Source organism: Lactuca saligna, chromosome 5, assembly GCF_052625555.1.
Source record: "Lactuca saligna cultivar CGN05327 chromosome 5, ASM5262555v1, whole genome shotgun sequence".
Taxonomy (NCBI): Eukaryota; Viridiplantae; Streptophyta; class Magnoliopsida; order Asterales; family Asteraceae; genus Lactuca; species Lactuca saligna.
This window is the reverse complement of record NC_136421.1, coordinates 148148934-148159258: the sequence shown is the minus strand read 5'-3', so window position 1 is coordinate 148159258 and position 10325 is coordinate 148148934.

Here is a 10325-nt window from a genome sequence, read left to right as displayed (position 1 = left end):
CGAGAGTGAGAGAGAGGAGAGAAGAGAAGTGATCTTTGAAGTGATATGTGCTTGGAAGTGTGAGTTGCATGCATAGATACCCTTTGGTTAATAATGAGGTGGCATGCATTAACTCAACTCTTCCATTTCCTCTTGGGCTTGGGCATTGGGCCGAGAATTTGGAAGGGAAAAGGAAAAATTTGGGCCTTTGCCCCTAAGCCCAATATTAGAGTTAATCTTGGGTATGTTTTAAGTCTAAAGGAATGTGGTAGGATTTTTATATTTTTATTGGACTAGTTTAGGTTATTCATGTATCAAAGCTTTTAATTCATTTCATTCTAGGCCCAACATGGCCCAAAATGTTGAAATAAATTAGTGTGGGTCCAATTAGATCCCAATTAGGGTTCTAAGCCCATGATAGTCTAATTGGAAGCTTATTGGTCCATTTGGATCCAATAAGGGAGTCCTAGTCCAAAATGGAATTAAACAAGGACTTCTAGGGTCTCCAATTGTTTGATGACTATTTGTAGTACTTGTATGATATATTTGATTGAAGTTTTTGAAGTTATAATCATAGGTGTTACACATGTTCTTAAGTTTTTGACTCACATTAACTTGAGTGTATAGATTACATGACACAAAATTTTCAGTTGTGACAGGAAACCTGGTGAGTACATAGGGTTTTCAACCCATAATAATATAATTATTATGTTTAATCATCAAACAATTAACTAAATTATCCATCCCAATATTTTCTTTATTCTTAAGGGTCTACCCTAAGAATCATTTATCCTACATTCGTTCAGTGTTTATACGACATGCACTAAGTCCATAACTGCCAATGCTTGTTCGTAAAACACTAATTCCATAGCTGCTAAAGTTCATTCATCGGGTACTAAATCCATAGCTACCAGTGTTTATCTAATAGGTACTAAGTCCATAGCTACCAACGTTTATCTAACAGGTACTGAGTCCATAGCTACTAATGTTTATCTAACAGGTACTAAGTCCATAGCTACCGGTGTTTATCCAATAGACACTAAGTCTATAGCTGCAGATGTTATTTATTAGGCACTAAGTCTATAGCTGATAATGTTCACTCATATCATCTTTCATCATTCATCTACCCATATTTTACCCAACATATTCGTAGATATAAAATTCATATACAGTTTAAATTATTTAAAACATGTATAAAATCGTTCATCCAACATAAATAGCAAGTATACAGGTTATATGCACACAAAGCATGTAATTTATATAAAATACTTCATATCTATGTGTAAGATGAAAGTAACTATGCACTCACTAGTGAAAGTGACGACTCGAAATTCGAGCAGCGTTTCGCTTCTTAACAATATGATTTCCTTCGACGAAACCTAGTATTATTACCACTAGATTTTAGTCTAATATTTATTGCGACTAACTATTATTTTAGATTCTTCATTAACTTAGAGTCTACTTCATGATCTATCAAGTAAGGAGCAACCAGATAGGATCATATCGTAGGTAGGGTCTGTTTGGTATACGAAGTATACTTTTTGGAAACCCCACTTTAAACACATCACTAAATCACAGCCTAGACATCATTCCCGTAATTAGATCAATCAGTATAACGACTTTGAATCATTGAAAAATTTATTTATAGGTTCATAATAACGATATTATATTTAAACATAAGCTATATTTAAAGTAGGGTAGGCATAGCTCACTTATATTGGAGTTTAGCGAAGAACCGGTCTCTACGCGGGCAGAACTTCTGAGCCGAAAGCTCTTCTTCTCGAGGCCTTCTGGCACTCCGGGACTCGCCACTAACTCCTAAGAAATGCTAGAGAAAATCCTTGAGGCTTTGGGGGTATTTGGGAGAGAATTTGAGAAAATGCGTGAAGAAAAATGAGGAAAAACGCCTCTATTTATAGGCTGTCAGCACCGAGTACGCTGAGTGTACTTAAGAATTACGCCGAGCGTAATGAGTTTTTAAGGGTTACACTAAGCGTACTCAAAATTAAGCTGGGCGTAATGTGCCACGTGTCGCGATCTCATGCAAAGCCGTGGGGAAGAAGGTGTGACTCAGATTGCGCCACGTGTCACTCGCTGGTTACTCTAAAAACTAATTATCTTCTAAAATCTATAACTTTTGCATACGAGCTTCGTTTTTGGCGTTTTTTATATCCACATGTAGGTGGGACCGTAATCTACAACTTTCGCTTAGACTCTGTTGTCTAATTTTGACTTTATTTTTAAAGTTATATTTTTAACAGACCGGGACAGGAAAAGCCCGTTAAAAATTCATAACTTCTTCATCCGACATCCATTTTCGTTTGTATTGTTACAGTTGAGCTACTATTAAAGAGACATATGATTCTCATTTAGGTTATATTGGCTAAAACTTGTTCGATCTAATATTCGAATTCTAGGCTTTATACTGCTATGCGAAATCTTAGAAAAATCATAACTTCCTCATACGAAGTCAGATTTTGACGTTCTTTTTATGCACTCTCTCGGTTTAAAATATAATACAACTTTTATTTATATCTATAAGGCTAAAAAGTAGTTTATCAAAAAATCACTTTTTACGATTCCCGGTGTCGTACCGGTTTTGCCGTAAAACTTCGACAGGTCATAACTTTTTTGTTATAACTTGGATTTTGGCGTTATTTATATGTACGGAACCCTTGTGACATATACTATAACTTGGTTGAGATTATTTATTATAAATAATCTTCTATTCAAAAGTTGTTTTTGACGCTTACCGAGGCGAGTTACAGAATCCCGAGTACTCCATGATCGACCCTTTACTGAATTGAGCAGTGTTGTCAAAGCCAGTCAACTCGGTGATTAATATGTATAATATACTTAATGATTTATTATTTAACACACACACACATACGTGATTATTAATATATATATATATATATATATATATATATATATATATATATATATATATATCTTAAATTTTCAGTAATTATTCACGAAGTGACACCATTATGTATTTTTTAGTTTTTGTATATTCACATGTATCTAATTATATTATATATTTCAATCAACTTAAGATTTTAACTTATGATTTTGACATAAATATAAGTTCCCTAAAAATATTTCTACATGAATTATTAAATCCGAGTACTCCCCGATTACTCCTGAGAACTCGCTACTCGGTAGTCGGCCGAACAGGTACCGGGTAACGAGTTCTATAACCATGCGTATAACAGAGAAAAAGGAATGTGTGCCTTTTCTAAACATAAACGTGAAATATACTGTTGTACCCCTGCATCATTTAACAGTTGATGGATGTTGAAATTAGAATATATATATATATATATATATATATATATATATATATATATATATATATATATATATATATATATATATATATACTAGGTTATAACCCGTGAGAACCACAGTTATAAAATAAATTAAATATTAATCGTAATAAATTAGACAACATATATTATAAATCAATTTTTTGCTGACATATTTCATCTGTGTAAAAGGGAGTAGTGACTTAGTGGAAATGTAATTAATGAGGAAAAACCAAAGACTGACAAGTGACAAATAATTAATTTCAAGCTCTAATTGATTGACACGTGGCAAATTTGCTACTCTTTTATTAGGTAGGGAGATATATATATATATATATATATATATATATATATATATATATATATATATATATATATATATATATATATATATATATATGGCTAAGTTATAATGTGGATGGACAACTATTGTGCGGACATGTGGACAGTGCTATTCTATGAGAATTACTAAGAGAATATGTTGTTTAGTAATGAGAATACATTCAATCTCACACAATTATCGTCATTTTCATGCATTCTCACTAATTCTTATTCATTTTAGTTCTCACGCATCATTTTTCACTTATTTATATTCTTACAGACTACGAATCAATGGACATTGAGAATAATAATAAAATAAGTCTATAATAACCTTATAAATGATTTAATTAGTGAGAATGTGTGATAATGAGAATAGTTATGTAAGATTGACCGTATTCACATTATAAAACAACATATTTCATTTGTCATTCTCACAGAATAGCACTGTCCACACGTTCGCAAAATAGATGTCAATCCATATTTGAACCTAACTCTCTCTCTCTCTCTCTCTCTCTCTCGCTCGCTCTATCTATTTATCTATCTACCTATCTACCTATCTATATATCTATATCTATATCTATATCTATATATATATATATATATATATATATATATATATATATATATTCACTTGGCTCTTAGGAATGGTACTTTTTAGGTCCTCTAGACATTTGCCACAAAACTTTACAAATATTACACTTTTAGTCCTTTAGACCCTTGTATGTGTGTGTGTGTGTGTGTGTATATATATATATGCTTATGGTATTTTGTTTTTACTAACTATTGTGTGCCAAAATACGTAGATCTGGACCAACGGATAGAATTAATCAATTGACATGATTTGAGAGTGTGTGATATTACAATAGGATAACATGTACCATATAATCACATAAATTTTAGCAAAAGGGTATTTTGGACAATTAAATACATTTAAAAAAGAAAATTTTCAGACTTTTAGGGATAATTAATTCTCCAAATCTTAAAAATCTAAATTTTTTTTAAGTAATTAATTTAATTCTATCGTAATTTGTAAACATAACTGATTTTATTCTGTCATAATATTTTTTTGTTAGAATGATGTTCTTTCAGAATTTTATTCTATTAGAATATTATTGAAGAATAACAAAAGTCTTGAATCCGAAGTTGAAAAATAACAGCATTCTAATATATTCGTATACACTCGAACTTAAATACAAATTCATACATATTCTTAGTTACAGACTAAAAGCCTTATACAATTTAATATAACTATACATATTCTAAAAGAATATCAACAAAAATGAATAAAATTCTTAAAAAAATAACAACATTCTTAAATTGTGAGTGTGATCAAACTTTATTCATTTTTAAAGTTATTCCTATTAGGTCTTCAGCGCATTCTTCCAGCCATTCTATCACAAATACAACAAAAACTAATAATGGTTAAAAACATGTAACTTGCAATTAACCATCACTTTATATATTCTGGTAGAATACATAGAATATGACAGAATACATAGACTACATTCTGACAGAATACATATATTTTATTCTGGCAGAATACATTCTGACAGACTACATAAAATACATTCAAAAGTATCGTATTTAGTGCTAATATAATTTTAGATTCCAAATATACAATAACAGTGGACAATAGTAATTGGAATTCAAGATCACAAATTGAATCAAAATAATACACAGATAAAATAATTACCTTTTTAAACAATTACATAAAACATGTGTTGCTAGTAATTCTGACAGAATAAATACCACAACATTAAATTCTTTAGATTCTCTTTCATGCATTTCAACAAATACTTGTTAGACATTATCATCAAACAATTCAAAATTCATCTAAAGCAATTAAGGAAGTTAGAATAATAATGTGGTTGCTAGGTGTATCAACAAAGACCATGATCCTTCCAAACAGACAAATAAATCATCAAAAAAAATGTTAAGAATAATTGCCATCAGAATGAATAGGTTCATGTATTTCTAGCAACTATTGTGTTCCTAAATGGTCCATGCTATAAGAATAATTGCCATCAAATCGAACTATATGATGATAACATTCTCTGAGAAACTTGTTATAATAAAAACTAATTTCATAATCCATCAACAAAAAATTCAACGAAGATATATAAACGGTAAATTGGTAAAGAGGCTAAGAAAAACAAAAAATTAAACTGTTAAAGTAACCTTAGGAGTTGTAATCCTTGAATATAGTTTTAGCAAACACATAAGCATCAGTTGATTCAATAATTTCTTCACAGAAAATAGTGCTTGCAGCACCCCAATACATTCTATTAAAGTGAGGGTGGTGTTTAAGAAAAACTCATTTTCCCAATGATGTTACTACAAGAGCATATCTTAAAGCATCTACCATTTCAACGCATCTGACATTTCAACAAACACCTGGCAGGCATGTTTAACTCGGAGTTTATCTTGAAGCATCTGTCAGTGCTGATGTAAAAATTAATGATCCCAAATACAAACTAAGTATAAATCGGACCTAATTGGACATCGATGAAAATGACTCAAAATGATTTGCAAGAGACCATTTTTAGGACAAAGGAAATAGAAGTCAATTAGAGTCACACAAAAAAAAAAAAAAAAAAAAAAAAAAAGATAATGAAATCAGACCTGATGAGCAAAAACTTAATGACAATCGAAAATTTATATAACACTCCAAATCAGGTAATTACCCTTTATACACTTGAAATATAAATTAGTGCATATTGGTCCCTTAGTACGTTGGGTGTACTCTGGGAGTACGCTTAGCATACTAAGGATGGATGATCACCAGATGGTTAGCACGTACACTGGGCATACCATGGGGTACGCAGGGTGTACATGACTAATGGTCAAAACCTTAATTTTGGACTTGACACCTATTTAAACATCCTTAAGTCATTAGGACTAAACCCTAACCAACCTCTATAGCCTCATATCGTCCCTTAACCTCAGATTTCCTTGTGAGTGTGGTTCTTGAGCTTAAAAGGTGTGTCGGTGGCCATTTTAGAGAGCATGCAAGAAGGAGAAGGTGGTATTCAAGCATTGGGTGTTATTGAGCTTCTAGATCCTGCATCTAGAACATCTTGAGGAACTTCTAGAGGTATAAAGTCATAATCTTGTCATCCTTTTCATTATATTGAGCTATGGTTTTGTTATGGAGTCCTTTTTTGGCTTTTAGACATTCTCTTGTGAGTTGAGCAACTCCAGAGACTAGAATAGATAGATCTGAGCTCCTTGAGCTTATTAAAAGCATAAAGGTGACATCTTGATGATGGTTTGGACTCCATGCATAATTTAGAAGTCTTAAATTATGTCTTAATGGAAAGTATGGACTGTTGGAGTCATTCATGGCATGCAAGGGCATAAAGTTGCCAACTTTATGCCATAGGACATCTTATTAAGCCCAGATCTGAAGTTGAACATTGAGAACTAGAGTATTAAGCACTTAATGGTCGCTTAGTGCATAGCCTGTTTGTACGTCGTGCGTAACTAGTTGTACGTTGCGCCTACAGCTTCTCAGTCAAATATGTTGGGCGTATTGGAGTGGTACGCAGGGCGTATGCACTCCAATTGGATTTTGGGCTTTGTGTGGGCTTGTAAGTATAGTGGGCTTTGATCAGTGTTGGGCTTGGTCCCATATAGAGTTGTGGGCTAATATTTTGAATTAGGCCATAATTATTTTAGTAGGGCCTTATTGGGCTATGTGGCCCATTAATAGTTTTATCATGGACCTTAGACCCATTATCTAAGGAATGACTTTTGGACTACTATGGAAGGACTTGGATTTAGGTGTTTGGATTCTTTAATTAGTTTATGTTATAATCCTAATTTAGGGTTTATTGTATTTTTGGTTTAGTGTGTGAGTTCAGACTGTTAGGTGAGCAGTGTTTGGGTTCAGTGGACTGAGGTGAGTCTTCTCATCATACCAATGGGACGAAGGCACCAATGTCGTCCCATATTCTTAAAGAGTGTGGTTGATATGTATTGTATGCTTAGTAGTATTGATTGATTCATATGAAGACCATGGGGGGAGCCTATGGAAATCCAAGTAAATACCATGGGGGGAGCCCATGACACTTGGTTGTTAGACCATGAGGGAGCCCATGGCATTCCAAGTAAAGACCATGGAGGGAGTCCATGATAATTTATGTTTGCATATTTGTTGTATGTTTTCTGTGAATTTATGTATTGGGTATTTTGGGAAAAGCTCACTAAGCATTAGTTTACAGTTTTGTTGGTTGTGTTCAGGTACTTTGGGGTCTAAGGGCAAGGGCCCGACATGATGGTGCAACACGCACTCTCCAGAAGTTTGTTATGGACACTTTGATCTTTTGAATAATTTTATTGATGTAATGGATTTTTGAGAAACACGTTATGGTTGGAACTTACATTTAAGGAACATGGATTTTATTTTAAATGAAATTTTTTATTTGAAAATTTGGGATGTTACAATTTGTAGTTGTTATATTGAATTAATAAAGCCAAATCAACCTTTTGTTCTTCTCCAATCTCCAATTGTTCAAAGTATTATTCCCTTTCTTCTTGGTATAAAGTAGTTGCGCCAGTCTTGATGTAATCAGAGGGGATTACTGGGGTTATCCGGTGGGTTGTAATAGAGAAGATCATGACCACGTTGAGTTTTGACGATGGTTTTTGAGTGAAGAAGATGATGACTTCTTGGAGCTATATGGTTACAAATGACTTGATTTAAGAGGATTGTTCCATGAATCAAAAGATTTAAATTTGGTTATTATTTATTATATATGCAAAATTACATTCTATCCTTATTTTGATTATTTATTTATTTATTCCTAAATTCCTATCGGTTCCTACGAGCACACAATAGATGCTAGGAACATATATATATATATATATATATATATATATATATATATATATATATATATATATATATATATATATATATAAAGAGAAAGAGAGAGAGAGAGAGAGAGAGAGAGAGAGAGAGAAAGCTAGGTTCAAATGTTTTTAGCAAGTATTGTGTGCCTAAATGCACCAATGAGAATTCAAGAAATAATAAACAATTAAATAAATAATTTAAGGGTATTCTGTACATTTTGTAATTTTTAATTAAGGAATCATTTAATTGAAATCCCGCAATTAAGGAAATAAAATCAATATTTTTGACCTAGTCTCTCTCTTGCATCGTGTCTTATATTCAAGGAATTACCAAGATGAATGACCGACACCCCACAACACAACCGATCAAGACCTCGGTTTCTTCTTTCTTCTTCCAGTCGACGCACACCACATATAGAAGGAGTCGATCACTTTTTTTCTGATGCACACACACGAGATGGAGAAGAGAAACACACGCACTCCTTTTTCTATAGTTTTTTACTCGTCATCCTTCTTTGTCGCGTCGTTGTTGGTTTATTAGCTATTATCGCCACTTCAGGTCTCCCTATAACTCTGTAGGAAGGGAACTATGAAGGCATTCTTACAAGTTATTGTAGGCAATTTTATCTTATTAATCGTATATCACATCATAATCATTTGCTTGTTCATTAGCAGGGGATTGAAATTTTGATTATCTCAGTCAATTTTTTCAGTTTTGTATTTCAGTTAGGGTACTACATAGTCCAACATGTACTTCTTTTAATTCCTCTATATCTTCTAATTCACAAACACGATTCTCTACGTATGATTCTTTATGATCCTGAACTTTAAGCTTAACACTGATAATGAACAAGCTTAAATTTTCGACTGAATAATGGTAACTTGACTGGTGATGTTCCCCTTATCACTTTTTCACTTAAGTCACGTTTGTCACATAATCAAGCCTTCGTTGACATGCTCATATATAGTTGCACCATAAAAGGAAACTCGGATAATATCTACTTTTGAATACGATAACTTTTGGCCAGTTTCTCATTTGTGTGCTTGGGCATTTCGTTGATAGTCTTTTTATATGACGTTGTAATTAAAACAAAGGAAAGTTGACGGATCTTTTTCAAAAAGAAGATGCTACTAACAAATGACAGTAATATCTATTATTTGTGTATCAAGTGCAGTTACCGATGAAGTTTCATGTACCATAGACTTTGTAATTAAAAGTTCAGATGCAGTGTTACTTGTTAGTTTCAAATTCATATTATTTGGATAGATAACTTCAAATTTCAAAATATTGTTCTTTAAACGCTACACTTAAAATTCATATGGAAAAGATTGGAGGTGCATATGCTATAGTGGTTCTATATAAATACATAGCTGAAGCATATTTAATTCACATGGAAAAGTTTGGAGGTGCATATGTATTGCTTTTTAAACACTTCAATATCATATACACATTCTGTTTGAATTTTGCATTGTAATTGTGCTTTTAGTTTAATGATTCTTTAAGAATGTTTTATTTTGCATGGTTTTCAGTGTTATTTGTGAATTTTTTTATTAAGGATTAAATTCTATGATATGACACATAATTGTTTTTTTTTTCAGTATCTTGATTACAACTTCTACAAAGAATTATTCTGTTAGAATATTCAACAAAGAATGTATTATTCTCGTAGAATAATATACAATAGAATGTTGAGATTTTGGCCAACGAGTGCAGGTAAATCTAGGGTTTCAAATTTCATTCTTCTCACAACTTAGATCTGTTAGAATATATTCTATGTATTCTCTCACATTCTATATATTCTACCAGAATACATAAAGTGATAGTTGTATTTGTAACATGTTTTTAACCATTATTATTTTTTG